This window comes from Phyllobates terribilis, unplaced genomic scaffold (genome assembly GCF_046119375.1).
Source record: "Phyllobates terribilis strain yellow unplaced genomic scaffold, ASM4611937v1 Scaffold_2__4_contigs__length_985480577, whole genome shotgun sequence".
Classification (NCBI taxonomy): Eukaryota; Metazoa; Chordata; class Amphibia; order Anura; family Dendrobatidae; genus Phyllobates; species Phyllobates terribilis.
This window is the reverse complement of record NW_027362762.1, coordinates 673,985,290-674,011,624: the sequence shown is the minus strand read 5'-3', so window position 1 is coordinate 674,011,624 and position 26,335 is coordinate 673,985,290.

The window sequence follows — 26,335 nt, the reverse complement described above, 5'->3', positions numbered from 1 at the left end:
AATTATTGCAGCTTAACCGTCTGAGAAATAGCAGTAAGACAGCACAGGCTGGAGATTCATGGACCATAAATTCCCTCCTGCTCCTTTTAAATGGAATATAGAATCTAGCAATAAAAAGGTCTTACTTATTTGTTGTTTAATGGTGAAATAGCATCAGATTTTTTTTCCATAACCGACAAACACACTAACCCACAAACAAAACCATATGTTTTGCAAGAATTCCAGTTATCGGATATTGAACAATTTTGAATGAATTGTTGTCCTGAAAAATAGAGCATACCAAACTATTCTGAAAAGAGGAATGATCAGTAGAAAACAGTATAAAGAGTATCTATCATCAAAAATTGAGTTTTATTAAAAAATAAAATATGTAATTATATGAGCAGTAGCTGATTACTTATTTTAGTTTATTTGTTTTATGTACCTATTTTTCAATGGAAGCACGCTGCCATATTTCGGATGTCAAGGCTATTTACTGATCCCTCTGTATTATGCATGTTTCTAATGCAAATGCATAGGCAGAGAGACCAGGTAGCTCTTGGTTCCATAGTACTTTATTAGAAGATTTTTCCCTTCCATACTTCATCGTGACAATCTATCATGGTCAGACTGGTCTATGCCCAGATCGGACGGAAAATGCTCCCATCAGAGCAAAGCTCAATGTGATACCAATATATTGAAGTCGAAGAAAGGCAAGAAAAGCTGTAATAATATACCTACTGCTGGTAAAGGGTGGTAGAGCGGAGATGAGTGATCTTCTCATAAAGTGGAGCAATGTCTCCAGGAGCCACACGTCAGATATCTTCTGTTATGTCTCACAAGTTATTTCTCTGCATAGTGAGGAGAGAGCAGCTAGTGTCACCATATGAGCAGCTACTGGGGACATCGCTCAACTCTATTTCCTCTCACTGCTGAACCACCGCCCTTAACAAGGTTAGAGTAAGTTTTCTGTGCCGCTCTTAACTACATTGTATCACTATAAAACTGGTTTGTGCTCTGGTCCGAGTTTTCACTCAGATCAGATCTCAGACCAGTGTGACTGGTAGACTGATAGAGACGCTAAGGAGTGGCAAGGAAAAATCTTCTTATAGAGTAGCACAATGGACCCGGGAGAAGTGCCCACACTCAGTCCACAACACTGAGCATAGTATCTGCTTTGAGCAACAAGACCTTTGACGTAGGGCCACCAGGCATGTCAGGAAATGGACTTTTTACTTATTGAAGTACCGATATTTAGGAAAGGTAAGAAGATGGATTCAGGCAACTACCATTAGGTAAGTTTAACATCAATGGTGTGCAAAATTTTTGAGCATGGATTAATGAAAGATAGGTCATGCCTAACCAACTTGTTGGGGTTCTGTGATGAAGTAAGTGCAAATTTGGATGTTGGTAATGAGGCTGATGTGATTTATCTGGACTTTGCAAAGGCATTTGATACTGTAGCACATAACATCCTTATACTGAAGCTACAGAAGCAAGGACTAGGGGGAACTATATGCAAATGGGTGAAAAAAATGGTTATGGTACAGGAAACAAAAAGTCCTTGTAAATTGTACAATCTCTAAATGTAATAAAGTCAGCAGTGGGGATCACAAGGATCTGTGCTAGGACCGATTCTTTTTAATCTCTTTATTAATGAATTTGTGGAAGGGATAGAGAGTAGAGTGTCGGTCTTTGCTCATGACACCAAACTCATGACAGTACAACATTACAGAATGATCTAGATAAGCAAAGAAGATTTTAGGATGTATAAAAGATACATAAAATACCGTAATCCCAATGTACTGTTACTGACTCTCCTATGATAAGAGGTTTGAAAAGTAGAGTTTGTTTAGCTTAGAACAAAGAGGCTTTACAGAATATCTCATTTGTATGTACAGTATAAATACATGTGTCATCAATACAAAAGATTGGCACTTTCCAAAGAACAATAGCTATGTAATTATGTTAAAAAAGTATATTAATTTACAATATCAGTAGAATTTTCTCTATATTGAATACTGATTCACCTGAATTACACCACAAATGTCATATGAATTACTACATTAAGCATCCTATGTGTCGCTATGTGCTGTCTCTATGTGACCAAGTCTTGCAATAAAATATAAGAACATCAACTAATGTTCCATTTACAGGGCCAAGATGGACCCACTGAGAATCAATACACTAAAAAATGAAAATAAGGCATAACTATAGCTGGTTTCCATTCATTATCTATGTTCGGATTGGTATACCCAGCCTGACTGCCAACTAACCTGAGCTTACTGGATCATAGGTAAAGTCAGTTAAAGGGAATCTGTCGCCATATTTGACTTATCTAAAGTATTAATATGAGAATACAGGTTATAGACTGCTGAAATAAAGTCATCCCTGTATGCCTCATATCAGATGTCTTGTTCTTGAGAAATCAAGTTTTATCACTTTATATAAATGACCTCTTCCAGGCTATTGGGAGGATATTACCAGGAAGATAACTCTGTATTCAGAGCTTATTTTACATGAAGGAGGAGTTACGAGTGTAATGTGTTATGGCCGCGCTCTGCTCTCCTGATCTCACTGCTGACCTGTGTGTCATTATACCTGACACATCTGTAGGTTCCTCTCAGCTTCAGCTTCCATCTCACGGGCAGACAGGGTTTTAATATTGTTACAATACTGCAGAGCTCGGAGAGCTGCAAAAAATGTGATTGCAACAAGACAAATTTCATTTCTCCTGTTCTTTTACTTGTCTCACTGGTAACTCCCACTTCATGTAAAATAAGCACTGGAGGCAGAGTTATCTTCCTCGTAGCCTGGAAGCAGTTATTTCCATAAAGTGATAAAAGATGATTTATAAATAACAAGGCATCTGATATGAGGCATACATGTAGGACTCTTTTCAGCATTCTATAGCCTGTATGCCCATATTAATAGTTTAGATAGGTCAAATGTGGTAACAGATTCTTAGATCAGGAAACCATGTGGTCAGGCCAGATATATATAACCAAGCACGGACCATAAGTATGCTGTGAAATTGGCCTTAATTAATTTAATACATTCTTGTGGAAGAATGCTGTATGTGTGCACTGGAAAAGGTTATTAGTAAATTCTCAGTTTCTAGCATTTATGAATCAATTTTGTTTTATATAGTTTAATTTTGAAATCATGCTTTCCTATTTGTTTTAACAGTATGTATATCATCTCCAAGCATAATCTGTACAAAAACATAATTTAAACCAAATCTGTCTCATTTACTGGAGCAGTAGTTAGTATGAGGTTATATTCGCTCTGCAGTCATTGGTGCAGTGCTGGGAGCGGTTAGAGTCACAGCTCACTAAACAGTGACTGCACTGTAATCAATCCAGCAACATTGATTGATAGCCTGCTCTGCAATCACAAACGCTACAGAGCAGGCTGACAATTAATGTGTCAGGTAGTGATTGCAGCATGCACACTATATAGACCTCATTCCAAATGACTATGAAAATGCTATTTCTTTCTTAATTTTCCTAAATGGTCAATGCAAATGAGTCAGAATAATGTTCAAATCATCAACCATTTTAGTATAAATTAAATTTTGTTGGACAAACGTCCCAATGTTAGCAGTATTTCTTTCCAAAGTAAAAAATACCCTGTTCCAAATTATTATGCGGAACAGCGTTTCCAAACATTTTATAGCTTGTAAAGAACTGAAAATAGTCATTTGTTGAATTTGTAGCATTAAGAGGTCACTTTTATTAAAATCAAAAGCTTTTTCAATCAAAAACATTTTAACATGCCAAATTACTTGTTCACATAGGACCCTTTCTTTGATATCACCTTCACAATTCTTTCATTCCTTGAACTTGTGAGTTTTTAGAAGTTTCTGCTTGAATTTCTTTGCAGGATGTCAGAATAGTCTCTCCCAGAGGTGCTGTTTTGATGTAAACTGCCTCTCACCCTCAAAGAGGATACACTAAAGGTTCTCAATAGGGTTGAGGTTGGGGGAGGATGGTGGCCACACCATGAGATTCTCTACTTTTATGCCCATAGCAGACATTAACTCAGAGATACATATTCTTTGCAGCATGAGATAGTACCATGCATGAAGATGATTTTTCTATAGATATACTCTTGATTCAAGGTGTGCATATCAATTTTGCATTGTCCCTTTCTTCTCATGTTTATCTGTTATTTCAACAGGTTGCAGCACGCTTTATCTTATGATGATATAACTTGATACAGTATATGGTACTCCCCACCCATATATTAATTTATCTGTTGTCTTTTTTCACTTCCTCTTTGTAGGGGGTGCTCTCTTTGAGGTAGCACATGGTTTACTGTAACTGATTATGTATTGACTTGTCTTTATTATATTACCATAGTCATCGGAAATTGACTCTTTCCAAAGTGGTTGTCTTTTTTTTAGGGACGTTGCGGTTTTTCCAGTTTGTCTGCATAGTGCAATTCCCACTTATTTTCCTCCCCTTTCCTTCCCCTCTCTTCCCCTCTTTCCGCTTTTTCTTCAATCACTATGGACTGGAATTCCAGGGAAGCTGCCTGGCGTAAGCAAATCACAAATGTATTCCAGAGAGCTGACGTCCTCTCTATCTATTCTGACTTTGCCAACCTGTCCTCCAATCTTATAAGGTCTCACAAAGCAGGAATAAGACTACACTGGAACATCTGTAGTTTAGAAGAATACCTAAAAGCCGGGAATTGTACCTCGCGGATTAAGGGTCTCTAGCTTTCTATCCTGGGAGCCCTCACACACATTTAAACAAATATGGGAGAACGGGCTCCTAAAGTGCTCTAACATTATTATCAGCATGTTATTAGAACATGATACGGCGCTGTTTACAGCCACTAAAACCACCATTAAGGATTTGGAGTCCAAACTTTTTGGCTTGAATGAAAATGAGCAGGTTGCCCCTTTCAAATTGAAACTCAAAGAAACCTTAGACAAATATGAACAGGATATCATTAATAGAAAATGGGATAAATTCCATCGGGATCATTGTAATTTTGACAGATAGATGTTCTTCAAATGGAGATACCAAGGCAATGTCCATTCATTTAGGGGACCCAAGCCTGTACCTACATCCTCTCATACTGAGCCTTTGTCGGGCACCCTTAGCTCCAGCGACGGTTTTTTATCCTCGGCCGGGAGCGATCTGGACTTCACACCAGATGTGAGGGCAGGCACAAGAAGCCGACCAACTCGCATAACCAGGAACAAGGGCTACACATCACCATTCCAGTACAACCGGAACAACAAGCGCAGATAACTGATGTACGTTTCCCTACTGTCTGAGATGATCCTGTCCAGCGCAATCGAAACCATCATGACCTAGAGCAAGCAACCACTGCTAACTTACAGGGCATCAACCTGTTGGAATACATATTGTCTTCCTGTGAGATATCCGTACTGGAGAGGTGCCTCACATTTTCTCCTACCCAGAATGTTAATAAATTTGCGCTAACCAAAGATTTGTATTTATTCTGTAGAAGACAGATATTCCAGGTGATTTATAGAAAACCAGACATCACCCTTGGTTTGCCGGAGTATGAACGCCAGACCTTCAGGGATCTATTGGATCTCCTACAGGAAAACGAGTCTACAACAGGTAGGAGGATGTTCCCACACAGGGCCAAGTCCACGGTCAGTCCTTCCTTTGCCTTGGCGCCCTCTGTTAAGATCTTTTTTGACCTCGTCAAGAAGGATATTATGAGCATGGCAACACGCACCCCATCGTCCTCCAATCTGACGCCCACTGAGAGGAAAGAATTATTCAATCTAAAGAACAACAAAAGCTTCCTCATAAAGGAGGCAGATAAAGGGGGCAATGTGGTGCTATGGCCTGTGCACCTATATCTGGAAGAGGCACAGAGACCGCTGAATAACATCCGCTTTTATCAGAGACTGCCCTTGGATCCGACCTTGATATTTCTAAAAAAAAATTCAAGGGCTATTAAACTGAGCTTGTGACCTTGGGGTCATCTCTGTAAGCAAAAATAAATTTTTGGAGGTGGAGCATTCGGTCACACCCACCTTTTACCTCTTACCAAAGGTGCACAAGGATATTGAGAAACCGCCCGGTAGGCCCATTGTTTCCAGTATAGGAAGCATTTGTGTGAAAGCGGGGGCTTATGTGGACTTTTCTTATACTACTTGGTACTTTCCTTGCCATCTGACATTAGAGACTCCTCCCACTTCATCTAATTATGCCATGACATCATCAACCCAGACCAGGCACTGATCGTCACCTGCGACATAGAATCCCTGTATTCAATCATTGACCACAGGGACGGAATTATGGCATTGATGTTCTTTCTTGATCGATTGGATAACCAGAACCGTATGCACAACTCATTTATACTAGATCTTTTAAATTTTGTGCTCCGTCTCAATTACTTTTTGTTTGACAGACAGTACTACCAACAGGTCTCTGGTATGGCCATGGGTGCCTGCTGTGCACTGGAATATGCTAACATCTTCCTTGGATTGTGGGAGGAGACGGTGGTGAATAGAACAATGGCCTACCAACAAAAGGTTTCGCATTGGCACAGGTACATTGATACTGTTTTCTTCATTTGGTCAGGCACGGAGGCAGAGTGTGTCCAGTTCATATGTGACCTGAATCAGAACACTGTTAACATCTTCCTTACGCACTCTCTTTCACCCAGTACGGTTACTTTCTTGGACCTCAAGATCTCTGTCTCGAATAATCAGCTCATAACGGATTTATATTGTAAAACTACCTCGACTAACAGCCTGCTTCAATACAGTAGTTTTCATCCTATTCACACCAAGAGGGGGGTATCTGTTGGCCAATTCTTCCAGACCCGACGGAATTGCACCAGGGATGTGGATTTCTGTAAACAAACCAAGGATCTCACAGAAATGTTTCTACAAAGGGGCTATCCTAAAAAAAACTATCTCAGGGGCCTTTGAGAGATCAAGGTTACAGATTCAAGACTCTCTTCTAACACCACTTTACCGAACTTCAGATCCTGCTCCCAGATTCATTATGGATTACAGCACAGGATGGAACCAGGTGAGAAGTATTTTGAACCGACACTGGTCTATACTCACCCTTGATTCACAAATCTCCCCTATTGTTAGCTCCAAGCCATCGATGGCGGCCAGGAGGGCACCTAATTTTCGTGACATACTTACCTCCAGCCACTTCATGAGACCTACAGTCCGGCTCAATCGTGGTATCACATTGAGGGGCTCCTTCCCCTGTGATGACTGCAATGTCTGTCCTTATATGCATCCCATCAGGGATCATTTCTGTAATACTTTGGACCAATAGCAATTTCCCCTTAAAGCTTACATTAACTGTAAGACCAAGAATGTTATTTATGTCGTTGTCCGAAGGTATATGAGGGCCAAACCTCCCTGGAGCTGAGGAGGCGGGCCTAAAAGCACCTATCCACGATACACCTAGCATCTTCGGACCACGAGAAAGACAGGACATTTACACCCATAACATCACATTTCTTGACTGAGCATGAAGGTAAATCTCACAATGTTTCAATCTTCGGTTTGCAAAAGGCTTACAATAACAACAGAGGAGGTAACAAACAGAAACTGTTGCTGTGTATGGAATCAAGGTGGATATTCCAGCTGCGGTCGGTTGCCCGTCTAGTACTGAACAAGGAACTACTATACACTGGTTTTCTTGGATAATAGGCCCTCTTTGTGACATGCCTGCTGACACTTATGCTATAAATTGTGTCCTCCCCTCGGCTTTTCAACCTCCTGATGGGATATCTATACATGCATTAAAGGTTATCATATATGGGGGTCCCGACATCTTCATGATGTTGGCAGTCCCTCATCACCTTTGCCATGTTTTGGCTCAGCATGTACCACCTTTTGCGTGCTCTATATATTTTCCTTTTTCATTGATCCACACTAGCGAGCTGGTTTGTTTGTATATGTGGTTATGCTCATAATAACACCGCTGGGCATCGCACTAACGGGTAACCCCTTTTGACATGTGTGTCCATGTGCACCTGGACACACATGTCACGTATATACAGTACAGACCAAAAGTTTGGACTCACCTTCTCATTTAAAGATTTTTCTGTATTTTCCTGACTTTGAAAATTGTACATTCACACTGAAGGCATCAAAACTATGAATTTACACATGTGGAATTATATACTTAACAAAAAAGTGTGAAACAACTGAAAATATGTCTTATATTCTAGGTTCTTCAAGGTAGGCAACTTTTGCTTTGATGACTGCTTTGCACACTCTTGGCATTCTCTTGATGAGCTTCACGAGGTATTCGCCGGAAATGGTTTTCACTTCACAGGTGTGCCCTGTCAGGTTTAATTAGTGGGATTTCTTGACTTATAAATGGGGTGTTAGAACTCTCCTGCTAGGTTTTTTTTTAGTTTGCTGGTCACATGACCATTTTTGCCTATTTAATCCGGCTCCGCCCTCCTGGTCTTGCTGGACTTCATTGTATTTACTACTCTTGAGCTAGCTTGGTGCTCTGTTGCCGTTCTCTGTTAGTTTTGCTAGGTCTTCTGACCTCTATGCTTTTTGTTGTGTGTTTGTCTTTGACTGCTACTATTTCTGCTAGGAGGTGTCCAACTTATCCCAGTCCCTAGTTCTTGTAGGGATCCCTCCCTCACATCTATAGGTCTTCGTTCAGACTAGCCGAGGACTTTAGCGGGTCTGATCGCAAAATCAGGTTCCCCGTTACATCGTAGGGATCTAGTTTAGTTCTATTGTAGGGACAGTTCTCCTGTCCTTCCTTAGTCCCTGTAGCAGATCATAACAGTAAGTCCAGTCCTAAAAGAAAAAAAAAATTTTTCTCTAAGGAAAGACCTCCAGTTTTCCATCATGGTCTCGGTTCAAGATTTGGCTCAACGCTTGCAGGGACTCTCTCTAGAGGTGGCCAAGCTCCAACAACACGTGAGTAGCTGTTCTGGAGCACATTTTGTGGAACCAAAGGTATGTCTGCCTGATTTATTTTTTGGCGAACAACAAGATTTTTTTTCTTTTAAAAATGCTTGTTTATTGTATTTTCGTTTGAGACCCGGATCCTCTGGTGATGAATCACAGCGCATAGGGTTCATAATGTCACTTTTGCGCAAAGATCCTCAGGGATGGGCCTTTTCTCTCCAACCTAGTGATCCGTGCTTTAGATCAGTGGATAGTTTTTTTTCTGATTTGGGTTTGTTGTATGATGATCCTGATCGTGTCTCATCTGCTGAGTCTGAATTGAGACGCTTGAGGCAGGGATCAGGTAATGTGGAAAAATATTGTTCTCACTTCCGTTGGTGGTCTGCCCAGGTGGGGTGGAACGATTCAGCTTTGAAAAGTTTGTTTCTTGCAGGGCTAGGTGAAAGGGTTAAGGATTTACTGATTGCTTATCCCACACCTGGAAACTTGCAGGAGGCTATGCAATTAGCTATACGGGTGGACAGGAGACTGCGTGCAAGGGTTAATGAGAGCAAATCCTCTGCTATGTCAGCTCTGAGTCTTGAGAGGGTCTGTGCTGACAATGGAGAGCCGATGGAGATTGGAGCGATGACACCCCGCTCTCAGGAAAAAGATCGCAGGCTTTCTGAAGGCTTGTGCTTCTATTGCGGAAATTCTGGTCATTTTATTAAGAACTGTGTGCTTCGTTTGAAGAAAGAAAAAAAAATGGTCAGTTATGCCCGTATTGCCTGTTTAAATTCTAAGGGAGTATTCCTATCTGCCACTACTGCTGCTCAGGATGAATTAATTGAATTTCGGGTATTTGTGGATTGTGATTCTACTCTGAATGTGATTGATGGGGGATTCTTGGAAAAACTTAGATTAGAACCTAAAACTTTGTCATCCCCTATTGCTGTGGTTTCTGTTGATGGCTCTCCCTTGAAGAGTGTTACTCATAAGGTCTGTGAATTTCCCCTCACTATTAATGGTATTCACCAAGAAAATTTGGATTTGGTGGTATTGGATAATTTGCCTTCTCCAGTAATATTGGGGTTACCCTGGTTAAAATTGCACAATCCTGTACTGGATTGGTCTACCAATGAAATGGGTCATTCTCCAAATTGGTTTCGGCTGTGCCTGAGGAGGAGAGTTTTTCCGGTGATTTGGAGAGAGTTTGGACGGATGTGCATGGTAATCTTCAGGAGGCTAACAAAAAATCTAAGAGGTACTTTGATAGGAAACGGCAAGAGGTTTTGTTTGCTGTTGGTGACATGGTTTGGTTGTCCTCTAAGAATCTGCGATTGAGGATTCCTTCTAAAAAATTGGGTCCCAAGTTCGTAGGCCCTTTAAGGTGCTTCAGATAGTTAACCAATCTGCTGTTAGGTTGGAGGTTCCTACGTCCTGGAAGATTAACCCGGTGTTTCATGTTTCTCTGTTGAAAAAAGCTGATGTGTCTGATGGTGACGCCTCTGCCACTGTTCCTCCGGTGGTGGAGGACGGGGAATATGAAATTTCCCGCATCCTAAATTCTAGACGGTATAGAGGGAGTTTGCAGTATCTCGTCGCTTGGAAGGGTTTCGGACCTGAGGATAACTGATGGGTGAAGGCGGATGATGTTTCTGCTTCCAGACTTGTCAGAGCGTTTCACAGGAGGTTTCCTGGTAAGCCTGGACCTAGGGGATCCGGAGGATCCTCTAAGAAGAGGGGGTACTGTTAGAACTCTCCTGTTAGGTTTTTTTTAGTTTGCTGGTCACATGACCATTTTTGCCTATTTAATCCGGCTCTGCCCTCCTGGTCTTGCTGGACTTCATTGTATTTACTACTCTTGAGCTAGCTTGGTGCTCTGTTGCCGTTCTCTGTTAGTTTTGCTAGGTCTTCTGACCTCTATGCTTTTTGTTGTGTGTTTGTCTTTGACTGCTACTATTTCTGCTAGGAGGTGTCCAACTTATCCCAGTCCCTAGTTCTTGTAGGGATCCCTCCCTCACATCTATAGGTCTTCGTTCAGACTAGCCGAGGACTTTAGCGGGTCTGATCGCAGGATCAGGTTCCCCGTTACATCGTAGGGATCTAGTTTAGTTCTATAGTAGGGACAGTTCTCCTGTCTTTCCTTAGTCCCTGTAGCAGATCATAACATGGGGTTGGGACCATCAGTTGTGTTGTGCAGAAGTCAGGTGTATACACAGCTGATAGTACTACTGAATAGACTATTAGAATTTGTATTATGGCAAGAAAAAAGCAGCTAAGTAAATAAAAATGAGTGCCCATCATTACTTTAAGAAATGAAGGTCAGTCAGTCCGAAAAATTGGGCAAACTTTGAAAGTGTACCCAAGTGCAGTTGCAAAAACCATCAAGCGCTACAAAGAAAATGGCTCACATGAGGACCGCCCCAGGAAAGGAAGACCAAGAGTCACCTATGCTTCTGAGAATAAGTTTATCTGAGTCACCAGCCTCAGAAATCGCAGGTTTACAGCAGCTCAGATTAGAGACCAGGTCAATGCCACACACAGTTCTAGCAGCAGACACATCTCTACAACAACTGTTAAGAGGAGACTTTGTGCAGCAGGCCATCATGGTAAAATAGCTGCTAGGAAACCACTGCTAAGGACAGGCAACAAGCAGAAGAGACTTGTTTTGGATAAAGAACAGAAAGAATGGACATTAGACCAGTGGAAATCTGTGCAAATTTGAGATCTTTGGTTCCAACCACCGTGTCTTTGTGCGACGCAGAAAAGGTGAACGGATGGACTCTACATGCCTGGTTCCCACTGTGAAGCATGGAGGAGGAGGTATGATGGTGTGGGGGTGCTTTGCTGGTGACACTGTTGGGGATTTATTAAAAATTGAAGGCATACTGAACCAGCATGGCTACCACAGCATCTTGCAGCGGCATGCTATTCCATCTGGTTTGTGTTTAGGTGGACCATCATTTATTTTTCAACAGGGCAATGACTCCAAACACACCTCCAGGCTGTGTAAGGGCTATTTGACCAAGAGGAAGAGTGATGGGGTTCTTCGCCAGATGACCTGGCCTCCACAGTCACCAGACTTGAACCAAATCGAGATGGTTTGGGGTGAGCTGGACCGCAGAGTGAAGGCAAAAGGGCCAGCAAGTGCTAAGCATCTCTGGGAACGCCTTCAAGATTGTTGGAAGACTATTTCCGGTGACTACCTCTTGAAGCTCATCAAGAGAATACCTAGAGTGTGCACTTTTTTGTTAAGTATATAATTCCATATGTGTTAATTCATAGTTTTGATGCCTTCAGTGTGAATGTACAATTGTCATAGTCATGAAAATACCGAAAAATCTTTAAATGAGAAGGTGTGTCCAAACTTTTGGTCTGTACTGTATGTACTGTATGTGTGGACACATGTGCGTCTGGGTGCACCTGGACGCCCATGTCAAACACACATTCCAAACTTTTGGTACCTACCATGTATGTTTTGCACAATCTCTTTTTACACACGCAGGTCCCTTTATACATGCAGGTGATTCCCCTTACTTTGAGACCGCCTATACGATCATGATGGCTTGCTCATTTCCCTCTCACCTCCTTCTCTCTCTATGGGTTCGGCCCATCCTTCCCCTCCTTTTTCTTCTTATCTCCCCTACTTCTTTCTCCATCCATTCCATGCACCCAGGACCAGAACTTTTCAGCCCATATAATTACTGCCCTATTATGGGACATTCCTGTTATGCGCTTAAGTCCCTGGTGTACATGTTAACATGTGAGCTATAATCCTCACCAAGCTCCATTGTCATGCGAAGTGAGGGCAGATCATGATGCCCTCACATGCGCTGCTGTCCATCAGCAAGTGTGCGAACTTTACATCTCACATCCTGCAAGGACCATGTGACATCTTCACATGACCCACACTGGTACATATCCACCTCGTGCCGGAAGTGGCACACTCCGCATACCGGACCCTGAGTGAGGTAATTACTCTGGTATATACACACATGGTCAAAATTGTTGGTACCCCTCATTTAATGAAAGAAAAACCCACAATGGTCACAGAAATAACTTGAATCTTACAAAAGTAATTATAAATTAAAAATCTATGAAAATGAACAAATGAAAGTCAGATATTGCTTTTCAACCCTGCTTCCACAGAATTAAAAAAAAATAAATAAACTCATGAAATAAGCCTGGACAGAAATGATGGTACACTTAACTTAATATTTTATTTAACAACCTTTTGAGGCAATCATTGCAATCAAACGATTCCTGTAACTGTCAATTAGACTTCTACACCTCTCGACAGGTATTTTGGCCCACTCCTCATGAGCAAACTGCTCCAGTTGTCGTGTTTGAAGGTTGCCTATTCCAGACGGCATGTTTCAGCTCTTTCCAAAGATGCTCAATAGGATTTAGGTCAGGGTTCATAGAAGGCCACTTAAGATTAGTCCAATGTTTTTCTCTTAGCCATTTTTGGATGTTTTCAGCTGTGTGTTTTGGGTCATTATCCTGTTGCAAGACCCATGACCTGCGACTGAGACCAAGGTTTCTGACACTGGGTAGCACATTTCTCCCTAGAATCCCTTGATATTCTTGAGATTTCATTGTACCCTGCACAGATTCAAGACACCCTGTGGCAGATGCAGCCAAGCAGCCCCTGAACATAACAGAGCCTCCGCCATGTTTCACAGTAGGGACAGTGTTCTTTTCTTGATATGCTTCATTTTTCAGTCTGTGAACGTAGAGCTGATGTGCCTTGCCAAAAACTTCCATTTTTGTCTCATCTGTCCATAGGACATTCTCCCAGAAGCTTTGTGGCTTGTCAACATGTAGTTTGGCCAATTCCAGTCTAGCTTTTTTATGATTTTTTTTTCAATGGTGTTCTCCTTGGTCGTCTCTCAAGAAGTCCATTTTGGATCAAACAACGACGGATGGTGCAATATGACACTGATGTTCCTTGAGCTTGAAGTTCACCTTTAATTTCTTTATAAGTTATCCTGGGCTCTTTTGTTACCATTCGTATTATCCGTCTCTTTGATTTGTCATCAATTTTCCTCATGCGGCCACATCCAGGGAGGTTGGCTACAGTCCCATGGTTCTTAAATTTCTGAATAATAAGTGCAACTGTAGTCACAGGAACATCAAGCTGCTTGGAATGGTCTTATAACCTTTACCTTTAACATGCTTATCTATAATTGTCTTTCCAAGCTCCTGAGACAACTATTTCCTTTGCTTCCTCTGGTCCATGTTGAGTGTGATACACACCATGTCACCAAACAGCACAATGAGTATCTGTAGCCCTATATACAGGCCCACTGACTGATTACAAGATTGTAGACACCTGTGATGCTAATTAGTGGACACAACTTGATTAAACATGTCCCTTTTGTCACATTATTATCAGGGGCACCATCATTTCTGTCTAGGCCTATTTCATGAGTTTAATTTTTTTAAAAATTCTGTGGAAACAGGGTTGAAAAGCAATGTCTGACTGTCATTTGTTCATTTTCATAGATTTTTAATTTATTATTACTTTTGTCAGATTCAAGTTATTTCTGTGACCATTGCGGGTTTTTCTTTCATTAAACGAGGGGTGCCAACAATTTTGACCACGTGTGTATATGTGTGCACTAACACTTAAGGTTAGCTCTTGCCCTGATGAAGCCGCTAGGATGGCGATATGCATGGGCTCTGCTTATTCACTTGTCCTTCTCCCTACCGCCCACATACTTGCCCGCTATTGATCTATTACACAGGTATTACCTTTCTAGCTATCTTGCCCTTATTAGGAGGTGCGCTCTACTCTTTAGCTCTGGTTTGAGCTGGTATTCTTATTCATCTACCTATATGTGAGTCTCTGTATATGGGTTCTGGGGTACCCTACTGACTACTTAGTATTTTAATAAACCTTTCCAGGGACGCCTGATATTTGGGTTGTGCATATATTATTATGAACTTTGTCTTTGTCATGCACAATGTTGTTCATCCTCGATATTCTAAGTAGTCTTTTATGCAGTTGTGGGTATACCCTTGTTACTATTATACCTATGATATATGGTTGCATTTTGCATATACTACTGTGGGAGTGTACTATTGTGCTTACTATGGCATTATAATAACCAATCTGCATTGTTTGCACTACCAATTCTGTCTCCCTGGACATGGTTTATACTCAGGTCTCTTGTTTTGCTCTGTTTTAACTGTTTTTAACATTGCACGTGTGTTAGTGTACATTAATAAAAGGCTGTATTTTTTGATAAATAATTTTTGCTATACTCTTGATTCAAGGTGTGCATATCCATTTTGCATTGTCCCTTTCTTCTCCTCAGATTTTGCTACTGATAGCACGGTTCTTCTTTTTCGTGCCATGGAAAAAAGTGGTCAGTCAGAAATTCTATATACCTTGAAAAGGAATTTTCACACCTTTAGGGACCCAAAAGGGACATACCAGCTCTGTCCCCTAAATTTTGCCCCAAAATACGACTCCACCACCTCCTTGCTGACGTCACTTGTTATGACGTGGTAGTCATCCACCAACCATCCACTACTTCATCCATCTGGATCATCCAGGGTTGCACGGCACTCATCAGTGAGCAAAACTATTTTAAAATTAATCTTCATGAATGTCTGGGCCTCTGCAGCTGTTTCTGTTTCTGCTTGTGAATACTGTTTAGGGGCGGCGAAATAGTAGGTTTATGTACAACTGCAAGCCTCTGGAGGATCCTACACCTTGAGGTTCATGGGACTCTAGAGGCACCAGCAGCTTAAAATACCTGTTTGCTTCTTTGTAATGGTATTTTACCAGCTGCTTTCTTAATCTGATGAATTTATCTGGCAGAAACCTTCCTCATTATTCATTTTATTTTGTATTTTTTTATTTTACTCACTTATATAGCGCCATTAATTCCACAGCACTTTACAGACATTATGGGCACTGTCCCCATTGGGGCTCACAATCTCATTATGACTTTATCTGCACAAACCTGTCTGTTCTTTATATCAGCCACAAATCTCAGTACAATGATCATGCTTACGTTTTGTGACATATCTAATGTTTTCATACCTTGTCCAAGGCAATTAAGGCAATGGTTATAAAACCACTTATAATAGAATTGTAATAACCATAAACATATTAAATCAAAAAGTATCAAATTTCTCAACTACAGCCAAATAGCCTCCAGTTTTCATTACATAACTATTGCTAAACATTGTGCCTTAGAGGCCACCCTCTTTTATCTAAGAAAACTTTACTTATTTCCAAAGACTTTGCATTATTCATTCATAAAACAATCTAAATAAACAATTGTGATGAATTAAAAGAGAAAATAGTAACCTTAAAACGTGAGCCTCAAAGGTCAGATCTGCTCTCCAGAAGGTCTGCTGCAACACTGTAAGATCAGTATTCAAAGAGCATGCAAAGACTGGAAATAACTGTAAGGGGGGAGATTTTCTGATAATTTGGAGATGCGAAAGAAACAAAGTTATTTGAGCTGTGCCAGTCAGATCAGCTGTGCCTGAAAGAGGGCAGAAGAACATTAGTATGGTAGAGTATAGTATTGTATTGCAGTACATAGTGAATCTGAAGCTTTATGGTTATGTCCACACTGAGGCTGACCTTCAAAGGAGAGCTAAGGTGGCAGTATTACACTATAGTATACTATTATATAGCTATGGTGTACTTTAGTTTTGCAGAATATGCTATGAATGATAATTCGGGTGTTAACCGAGTTTCTTCGATCTGCTCGAAAAATAGGTTCGAGTCACAACAGCTGCAAGTCTCGCGGCTGTTCGACAGCCACAACACATTCATGGATTTCCTGTTTGTTGCCTGATTGTTGGTCAATCCATGCTGTCAAACAGCCGCGAGACATACAGCTGCGGCAACTCGAACCTAAATTTCAAGCACACTGAAGATACTCAGCACTGAGCATGCTCGGATAACCCCTCTTCCGAGCACGTTCACTCATCATCTCTGATAACCCACGATGTTCAAACTGACCAGAACAGGAGAGGAATCAAGGTGCCTGACGATGTTCTTCACAAGAGTTGATGGCTATAAAATATCCTGGCTAATCTGTTTAAACCCGTGTCCACCACTGATAGGCCGGCAGCTCGTTCACATTGCACAGTGTACACAGGAAGCTGCAAGTCAGGGGTATGGGTGGAGATATACACAGACATAGCTCTGCAACCCTGAAGCCCTGTTATGTGTAGCACAGGCGATCAAACAATGGCAGCTTCAAGCCTCCTAAGGAGACTATTGAAGTCAGTAAAAAGTTAAAAAAGGTTTAAAAAATATATTAAAAAAAAAAACATAGAAGCTGACATCACTCCCCTTTTTGCCCCATTCACAATAAAACAAAAAAAATACACTTGTTTGGTATCGTTGCATTCAGAAATTTCCGTTCTATCAAAATATAAAGTAAATCAATCTGATCGGTAAACGGCGTAACGAGAAAAAAAAAAACGAAACTTCAGAATTAAGGTTTTATTGGCCACCATTACATAGCAATAAAATTCCAATAACAGACAATCAAAACATTGTATTGATGCCAAAATACATCAATAAAAACTTCAGCTCGGGGCGCAAAAAATAAACCATCACCCAGCCCCAGATCGCGAAAAATGGAGACGCTATGGTTCTCGGAAAATGGCGACTATTTTTTGTAACATAGTAAAGTAGGTTGAATAAAGACCTAGGTCCATCAAGGTCAACCTTTGGGTGGCACGGTGGCTCAGTGGTTAGCACTGCAGCCTTGCAGTGCTGAGTGCTAGAACCCACCTGTTTGTTTTTTCCACCTTGTGTTTTGCGATCACGTGTCCATCTGCCTTTATATTCAGCTCCGCCCTTTTGGCTGTGCTGGACTTCAGTGTTTAACTGTCTCTCTAGCCAGGTGCTTCGGTGCCTTTCTCTGTCAGTTCGTTTGGTCCTTCTGGGACCTCTAGTATATTTTTGTCAGTTTGTCTTTTTGTGTTCTGCAACAACTTCTCTGTTTAGGAGGTGTCCCATTTTTTGTCCCAGTCCTTAGTTCTTTTAGGGACCCCTCCCCTTATGCTATAGGTCTTCGTTCAGACTAGCCGAGGACTAAGGCGGGTCTGTTCACTAGGAACAGGCACCTGCTACATCGTAGGGATTCAGCTTAGTCTTACTGTAGGGACAGCCTTCCCCTTTCTTTCCTTAGTACTTGTTGCAGATCATAAAACTGAGGTCCTGGGTTCAAATCCCAATTTTGGATTTTTTTTTCACCACTTAAATAAAAAAGAACCTATACATGTTTTGTATCTCCTTACTCATATTGACAAGGAGAATCATATTGGTCGGTCAGTTTTACGATTTAATGAACATGGTAAATAAAAAACCAAAAAAACAATTGAGGAATTGGACTTTTTTTTTTGCAATTTCTCGGCATTTGGAATTTTTTTTCCCATTTTCCAATACACTCTGTTGTTGAATCAATGGTGTCATTCAAAATTACAACTCGTCTCGCAAAAAAACAACAACCCTCACACGGCTATATTTATGGAAAAATATAAAAGTTATGGCTCTGGGAAGAAGGGGAGCAAAAAATGAAAGCGCAAAAATGGAAAATTGCAAGGTGTTGAAGGGGTTAACATAAGATCCTGTCAAATCACCTTGTTAGTGTCTTGCTTAAACTCATTCATTCCAATCAGGTAGGTTTTATCAAGGGCAAATTTTCTGCTGACACAACCAGTTAAATCTCAATCTCATCTCTTTAATTGTGGCAGATAAAACTCTATCAATGTTCCTTATGTAAGGGGGTAGACTGCCTTGTCCCCACCCCTGAAGACAGCGCTGAATTATAAGAATAGTGTGTGGTTTTACTCTGTTTTATTAATGCATGTGAAGTGTGTACTGTGTCATGTAGATGTTAGTAATGTAACTAATTTATAGTGTTGTAGGTAATCATGCTGTTGTGTGAATACTGTAAAGTTAATGCCTAGTGTGAGTAATATACACTTAAGCTCATGTATAGGGAAAGTATTGGATAAAGCTTAGTGCTTAGGTTAGAGCTACATAGTGGCAGTAGATACAGTTGGGCAAGATACAATTAAATGTTTGGGACTAGCACATAGTGGAAGGGGCTAGAGCAAGTAGAAAAGGAAACTACTTCCTGGTTTAGTCAGTTAGTGAAAGTGATAGTGAAGTGTTTGTTGGAGGCATGGTGAAGTTCAAGGTGCAGTGGGCTGGAAGTACGGTATGGACAAAGCGTTCTGGCCGTAAGAGGTCACACAAAACTCACTGTGAGCATTCCTGCAACGTCCAAAGCCTAAGATTTAAGTCGGGGGGCTAATGGAGAGCACAAACAACCATTCTGTACAGAGAAATATTATGGACGTTTAACCGCTTGGGGGAAATATAGCAGATCTCAGGAATACTGTGGTGCGGGATGGGGAATCCCTGGGGCTAACAGGATCTGTTAGAGTAGGGATAGTCCAAGATGAACGTAAGAAAATGAATAAAATGTACTATGTGAGTGAAGCAAGTGGTGAAGCATGCTGTGCCTGATACTGCTTGTTAAAGACCGATGTACTTGAACTTGAACTGCCTAGGAAAGTTGAACTGGTTAAAATGAAATGGATGTCTGCTGATGCGTGTGCGACTGTTACTGGAACTATGAATGTGGAGACAGCGAAGGCTTCCGGCCTGCAAGTGAGTGTACTGCACCATACACTGCACAACACATATGGACTGGGACACACTTTTGTTGTATTTTGCCAGGGCATCATGGAGCAGCAGCTTTCCCACAGCTACTATCCTGGGCATCTTACACTTACACTTGATGCCGGGAATGCTTTAGATAGGTTAAACTGTCAGTTCACATTCTATACCCTATCCAAATTTGTTTTTTTTTTAGACTCTCATTTAGTGCTATTAAAACTTTTTAATCCCTCTGCTTCAGTATGTGTCCACAGCACTCTGTCAAAGGTATTTTATATTTCAAATGCCACTTGTAAATGTTGACCCCTTTCCTCCTTGTTGTTTATCCTTATAATGGAACTTCCAACAGAATTTATTTACTCGCACGTTAACATTGGAGGTACACCCTTGAATTAATGCCATTATAAAACAGGTCTAAAGACAGACAATGTGATCATCTTTTGCATTGACCTTCTGTACTTCCTTAGAAACATCACTAATTCACTTTAGAATTTTCCAAGGTCTCATATTAGAAAAATAATTCAATTAGTTCTACATATTAAGCTTCCATAATGAGTCCCAACTCTAATCTGGAATCAAAGCAGAATTCGCCTCCCAACTTCAACCTGAATCAATAAGTTATCTAGGAGTTAAAATCACAATCCCTTTTTCGTTCTATGAAGATACCGAAATGAATAGCATCTTGGACTCCCTCCAAATGGATATTACTTTGTGTGGTGTCAAACAAATTGCATTCACTAGTCAGGCTAGTAGCCGATATACTATGCAGTACTGTGAGTGCACCTCTATAATAAAATGAGATTAATACTTTAAGATTAATGGTATTTATACTTCATTAGTATTTTAATGACATATTTATATAGCACATTTGCTTTACTGGTGTTAATAATTCTGATTATCTTTCTTTTTAATTTCATGTGTGTACTATGAGTAGACTCATGTTCATAGCAGATGATTTTTGCTGGATAGTAGCGGTTGGAGATTGCATTCAGTTTTAATGTGACTGTAAATCTTGAGCAGATGAATTCAATGCTGGGTAACTCATTGTTGGTTCACTTTCATAAATGTCAGGATTTCACATTTCATGGCAATAAATGACTTTATATTTTCAGCTACATTTCTACAGGAAACAAGAAGGCACACGAAAACAATATGGGGCACACATTTCCTGATTTTTTCCCTTTCCCCCTGGGACATCAAATGAGTATTTGTCCATACATTCCACATAATGCCTGTATCAGTACTAATAAAAATGTAGATTATAATTTAATGGTGATTGGTTTCCATGAAAGTGATTTCCAGGTTTAAAAGTTTTAACTCCATTACTTTATAACCATTTTCTTTCTGGTGAAATTAGTTATAAAATGTAAAAAACAGATGGAAAAACACTTTATTATGAACATTTCTAATTATATAAATGTACAATATGATTTCATGACATACAATTTCTTTTATAAATGTAAATATTTTGATGTAAAGACTAAAGTTTCTGAGTTCCAATGTAAAATCAGAGCACTTTAACCACTATTTAAAATATCTGGTGTCTTCTTATGTGGCAGATGGGCATTTGGCCCCATCTGGTATCAGGACTTGTGTATGGCTGATTTCTTAATGTATCCCATGTACCTAAGTATGGTTGTAGTTTAAAGTCCTGCAGAAAATTGCACAATTTTTAAACATTTTCTTCTTTTGCATTGCAGATAAACCTCATTTGAGCTTTTCATTTAAGGAGAACAATTATTTGAAAGTAAAATAGAAATTAAAGCATATTTGGTGTCAGATTTTTTGCTAACAGCAAGAGATAAGTTAAAACAGTCATAGTTTAGATTTTTTGTTTTCATGTTGATTAGCAGATTTATGCTTTGTATATGATAAATTTCAGCTCCACTGGTGCATCGCTCAACATCTGTTTCTCTTTCTACCTTGCAGACGCAGTGACAGGTGTACTCGTGTTTTGCTTTACTTCGAAATTGACAGATGGATCATCAGCCATAAATAAAGTGTAAGAATGCCCAGTGGGTAAAAGGAAAAAGGAAAGATTCAAGATATTGCTCTTTCAATTATCTTACCTGTTTTATTTTTCATGTTAACCTCTTTTAATAAGTTTGTTTGCTGGTGATGATATCAATTTTAATTTTTTAAAAGAGCAGATGCAAATATTTATTTTTCACGTTATTATTTTTGATGGTTGGAAATCAAGCGCAAGCGTTTTGTGGATATAGTCATATAATGATAATAATAGTAGCTAAATATTCTTGAATAAATGACATCATGCAGAGAAAAACATAAAATAAAAGTGGACAAATTAATTAACGCAAAGTATCTGAATATAAATATCATTCATACATGTAACCTATACTGTGGAAGAAATAAAGTAAACATCACAGTATTAAAAAATAAATAAACTACATCAACCAGATTCATAGACCAAACATATGCCAAACAACACACTTTTGGCATATGTATGACCAGAAACATAGCTAGGGAATTAGCACATAATGGGGCGGAGGGTTCTGAGTAGGACCCTAACCTAGGTAACCCTTTTTGCAATTATGGAGACACATCCTAATTACTCTGGGTATAGTGAGTATCTAAGCAAATGTGAATGCTATTTCTGAAAAAGATCACAATACGAATACCAAGACCGTACAGTACAGCCATGACTTGCAGAGTTTAAGACATAAACACTTGCCTTCTCGCATTTCTAGCACTGTTGCCACCTACTCCAGACCTGCATAAGCTCATCATGTCAATGCTTAGCCTCTTGATACTCTATTTGTGCCTTTTACTGCACCTGCTGTGTGGCACATAAATAGTGCTTCTCTTAGTGCCCCACATAGTGATAATGCCCCCATTGTGTCCCACCCTCTACATGGCAATAAAACTTTGTGTATACCCTCTTGACAGTAAACTTGTCCTTTAAATATATTAATGCTCATTGCGAGAAAAGTAAAGATGCCCTCTTTTTCCCTCATAGAAAGTAATAATGCAGGTGTAATAATGTACCTTTAGTTGAAATAAACACACAGAGTCCTTTATTTGAAAAAAAACAGCTCCCCAACCCTCTTTTACCCATTCATTATTTTCAAAATAAAAATAAAAAACCACAGCATTCCTCACCTGTCCTCTGATAATCTATTTTGTAGCATGACGAACTCAGCAACATCTTGATGCATTGCTGAGTGGTGGCATGATGCAACCGCTCAGCCATGCATCCAGGAGGCACTGAGCTGAGTGTGAGAACACAGCTTCAGTGGCCAGGGATGACGTCATTGAGGTTACCGCTGGTCATAATCTGTGGTTCCCATGGTCAGTTCAGTGTGAGCGGGTTGATGAGCTGCGGTAACATTAATGATGTTACCGCTCGCACTTCATCGTCTCCTGTGAAAAGTGACCTGCTCGCAGCTCTTGTGTTTCATGGAGCTGCGCAGAGGTCAGTTCACAATACAAGTCTATGAGAGCCTCGATCTGGCTCTGATAGACTTGATTTGCCCTTATGTGACGTAGCTTCTGACTTCCTGACAGTCAGACGCTGCGCTCACAAGATCGTTCAGGGGACCGGAGCTGCACTTAAAAAACTGTGAAGACGTTGGAGGGTGAGTACATGATCGGGGGCAGGGGGCTTAGATTTAAAGCGCCACGCCAGTGCTTACAAAAAAGAAAACGCTGGAGTGATGCTTTAAAAAGAGCAGACAGCAAGGTTATATTGGATTACCATACATATTAATACAACCGACTGGCTCAATCGTTTAACAAATTTTGGATCTCAAAATTTGATACATCCTAATTATAGTTAAGCAGATTGTTTGAAATTCAAATAAATAAATTTGCCTTGAATCTCAATATTGAAAAGCCTCTAATTTACTAGAAAATATGTGTATAATGCTCTGAGTTCTCCTATTAGGCCACGGCCCCACTATCAGTATTTGGTCAGTATTCGGTCAGCATTTTATCTCAGGAGTGGGAGCCAAAACCAGGAGTGGGTGATAAATACAGAACTGGTGCACTTGTTTCTATTATACCTTTTCTCTGATTGTTCCTCATCTGGTTTTGGCTCTCACTCCTGAGAAAAAATACTGACCGAATACTGAACAAATACTGATAGCAGGGCCATGGCCTTAGTGGAGCTATCAACCCAGAGCTATTCAGTTTCCCTATTTACTGGTTGTTTGGGGGTGGGTGCTCCTTCTTGAGTGACAGTTCAGATGAGTAGCTTCATTTCACTATTACACCTTAACAGTCAGTGTTTGTTCTGAGTAGTGTTGAGCCACCCCCGTAGTGTTCGAGTTCGGTTCGGTTCGTCGAACACCCGTGTGTTCGCCGAACTGTTCGTCGAACTGTTCGTCGAACACCTTCGAACACCGTTAAAACCAATGGCAGGCAAACAAAAACACATAGAAACACATAGAAAACACCTTCAAAGGTGTCCAAAAGCTGACAAACTGCTCAGAAGACATAACTAACACATGGAAAAGTGACAAGTACATATAGTCATGCGAAAATAAAAGAGGTGGAGGAGTAAAAGGAGGGGGAGACACAGATATAGGCATGTCATGCCCTTCTAAAATCCAAAAAGTGAGAAGCCGACACGGCCAGTACGCTCCTGCCCGTGCCACCTCCGTGTCGCCGGGTTTGTGCCAGAGCCGCGGTGAACCCTGACGGCCAGCCCCCCTCTCCCAATACTGGTGCCTGTCCGCTGGTGGGTCGAGCGAGCCCCCCTGTGGTGGAGGCAGCTCTAAGCTTTTTAATTTAAATTGTCTCTCTAATTTGAATGAATACACTTTAAATCCATTTACAAGGATCTATTGGAGGGCAAGTCTCATGCCAGCAGCCGCAGTAATTCCAGCTCCAGTAGCGTCCACTAAAGCTGCTGCAGTTAAAAAGCTTTTATAAGGATCGAGCTCGGCTGTCCACCGCAAGGCATCCTACTGCCAGTCCCAGCCCCTATGCCTTGGGGTGCCTCCTGATGCTCTTCACTAAGTATCCCATGGTCCCGAAGCATTTCCTTTGAAAAAATTAAGTGTCTAAACTACAGGTGGTGTAGCTTGCTTAACAGCCGGGATAATCCGCTGACTAGCAGACACTGCTACTAGGCACAAAGTATTTCCTGGGCTAGATGCAGTTAAAAATTTGTAATTAGATACTCTCGTTGGATGCTGAGAAAGCATTCCATAGAGTCTCCTGGCACGCCATATATGATTCTCTTAAAAAGCTTGGGGTAGGGGTCTAGGGGACCCTTTAATAGCCAAAATCACGGCCCTGTATCGCAATACGTCACCTAGGCTGAAGATAAATGGAACTGTAGCACCCTGAGGGCTCGGTTGCTACAGACGTATTGCACCTCACCCAGAGGTGTGATATCTCACTCTCAGGTAAGGATGGAGTGTGGATCAGGACCCGACACCTGCATGCATTACACCACATTGCCGTGGGGCAGGGCGACCAATATGCCCTGAGATGGGCACGACAGTCCCTGTCCCTGGCTGGAGTGAGGGGAGGGAACACTGAGGAAGGGGAACCCTGTAGTGCAGGAGCAGGGAGGAAGCAGTTCCTGGGTGCATTGAGAAGGGAGTATAAAAGGTGGGCACCATCTTAGTTCAGTGCAGAGAAGTCTGAGCAGAAGTGGCAGGGAGCAGGGGCTCTGCATGAGCTCTGCTCCGGAGGCGGGCCTAGTAACAGAGGCCCAGGCCTGGAAGAGGGAGAAGGAAGGAAGAGGAGTGGAGAAGGCTGCAGGAACGAGGAATGAAGGGATCCCAGGGGTGCGGACGGGCGAGTCGCCACCGCACGCCCGAATCCACCTGCGTGGAGGGGTCAGGCCAAAGGGGGAGACCGGTCCCCGAACTAGTGGAGGCAGGAAACGACCCTCAGCTAGAAACCGGAGGCTCTGACATTTTATGTGGCGCAGCCCCTCGCTACACCCGCTAGGAAGGCACCACATAGGGTCAGGGAAACTGGCGCCAAGTTTACCAAGAGGAGGCCCGAGGCAGCCGGACAGAAGTGTTGGTAAGAAAGGCCAGACAAAGGACACACAAAGGGGGTCCTGTGAAGTGCTCCAAAGTTATCTGGGAGTTTTCTGAGCCCCTCACCTGGTGAGCACAGTACGACGTGGGCAGCCGTTACCTGCAGACGTGTTCTGGATAATAAGAACTGTGAGTAAAGGCCCTGGCCTGCATCACTGACTCCGTGTCGTTACTGCTGCTGCCCTGCACCATCACCCCCATCCTCCGCATACACTGCCCTAAGGCTATACTCCTCCCGTGGGGAGTTATGCTACGCTCTGCTGCACCCACAACACCAGCCTCAGCGGTCTGCCCTGTAGCGGCGGTTCACTCTGACCGCAATCCACGGGTGGCGTAGTCAGACATTTAAACATCAAAACCACATAAATAGTTCCGCCACTGGTTTGACCGCCCTGAGCCACGGAACCGGGTCGCCGCCACGAAGACTACAACCACCAGCATCCACCAAAAAGGGTCCGGCTCCGGGTGTCCCAAGGCCCAGGGGGTGCGTCAGAACATTTTCATCACCTTTCACAATCACCAATGGGACAAGGCAGGGATGTCCTCTGTCCCCTCTCTTATACATCCTAGTGACGGAGCACCTGCTCTCATCAATTCGCCATAACCCCAATATTAGGTGGATTGAGGTGGGAGGCACCGAGTACAAGTGCTCTCTATTTGCTGATGATGTCCTAGTATATATCACTCAATCACATATATCCATCCCTGCTGTTATGGCTGAAATAGATCACTTTGTTACATGGTAAAATTTTAAAATCAATGCAGCGAAGT